Source organism: Asparagus officinalis, chromosome 4 (genome assembly GCF_001876935.1).
Source record: "Asparagus officinalis chromosome 4, Aspof.V1, whole genome shotgun sequence".
Lineage (NCBI taxonomy): Eukaryota > Viridiplantae > Streptophyta > Magnoliopsida > Asparagales > Asparagaceae > Asparagus > Asparagus officinalis.
In genome coordinates, this window is record NC_033797.1 from 40468053 (window position 1) to 40470043 (window position 1991).

Here is a 1991-nt window from a genome sequence, read left to right on the forward strand (position 1 = left end):
TGAGCTTTTTATTGTATGCTTTAGCTTGATCTATTAATAGAAACTCAGCCTTTGATTCAGTTATGATATTTCTTTATTTATTTTGAACTCAGCAATGACAAGATTTATAGGATTTTTGGCAAACCCCAGCCATCAACGGGTTTGATATGTCTTTACTGATCACCGTTTGAATCGGACTAGCATGTGATTTATTAAAACCCGCCTCACATGTAACGTTGTGCTAAGAGAATTGCTTTTCTTAGGCTTGATGCTATGATTTTGAATACATAGACTTAACCATTTCTTATAGGGAAAATGTACCCCGCGCTGCGTATTAGACGACGACTTATCCCTTCTTAGGCTTCGGGATAAAATTCCCCAGGCTTAGATCCTGGTGTCTTTTTCAATCGGTGAAAGACTAAACCGGCAATGCGTGTTAGACATATACTTTGGGATTTTTGGCAAACCCCCAGCCTTCAACGGGTTTGATGTGCCTTTACCGATCACCGTTTGAATCGGGCTAGCATGCGGATTGTCTAAATCCGTTCCGCATGTAACGTTGTGCTAAGAGAGTGAATTCTCTGAGACTTTGTGCTATGATGCCGAATACATAGGCTTCGCCCTTGTTACGGGAATAGGCTACCCAGCAACACGTATTAGGTGTTGACTCATCCCTACTTAGGCTTCAGGATAAAATTCCCCAAGTTTAGACCTTGGTGTCTTTTTCTTTAATCGGTGAAAGACTAAACCGGCAACGCGTGACTAAACCGGCAACGCGTGTTAGGCGTAGACTTATCTCTGTTTAGGAGTTGAGATAAAATTCCCCGTGCACAAAGTGCACGGATTGGAAGTTGGGAATTGTGTCTTTTCTCAGGGTAAAGACAGACTGGAAAATGGAAGAGGAAGAATTTTATATTCTATCTCCCGGTACCAAAGAGGAAGAATTTTATATTCTATCTTTAGTTGGAAAAGAAACTTAAGGTGGGATCTCCACCCCCAGAATCCGAAATGATGAAACTAAGAGTGAGATCTCCACTCCGAGAATCGGAAAGGTTCAAACGACCCTAACTTTTATAGGATTGGTCATTTGAATCAAAAGAATCCCTCATTCATTGAGGAGAAAGCCCAATTTCGACCCTAACTTTTATAGGTTTGGTGGAAAAAGAAAAAGATGGAAGTCTTTCGTTTATCGAAAAGGATAACTCAATCTTAGTCCTAACTATCTGCAGGTTTGACTAAGTAAAGTTGGAGACAATCCTAACTTTTATAGGTTTGATTGCTCAATTGAAAGTGGACCTCTCGTTCATGAAACGAATCGAGAGGAGACTTTGGTTGTGGTCAAAAGAAAAAGATGGAAGTCTTTCGTTTATCGAAAAGGATAACTCAATCTTAGTCCTAACTATCTGCAGGTTTGACTAAGTAAAGTTGGAGACAATCCTAACTTTTATAGGTTTGATTGCTCAATTGAAAGTGGACCTCTCGTTCATGAAAGGAATCGAGAGGAGAATCTGGTTGTGGCCCTAACTTTTATAGGTTTGACCAAGGAAGCAGTGAAAGTGGGAGGTTTGAGATGATCTTACCTTTTACAGGCTTGATCGTTCAATTTGAAAGTGGACCTCTCGTTCATGGAAGGAATCGAGAGGGGACTTTGGTTGTGGTCCTAACTATAGGAAGGTTTGACCAGGTAGACAGTGAGAGTGGGAGTACAAATCATAGTGGGGGTTTAGTGTTTATCACCTTGTTCGTAATTATCGGGTTATCCCTAAGAAAATTACATATAGCGTTCTTCTGGGAACTTCCCATTACATGAATCATCTACCCCCAGCTTCTTTCTTGGAACCGTATACTCTTCGGAGTGTTGAGAAGCAGTTTATACTCGTATACTCTTCGGAGTATTGCCGTTCTTATTTGGCTTATCCTAGCGTTATGACGCCGGCTTCAACCAAGGTTTGGATGCTATTCTTTAAAGTAAAGCAAGCCTTGGTGGGATGAAAGATCCTCCTGTGGTACGC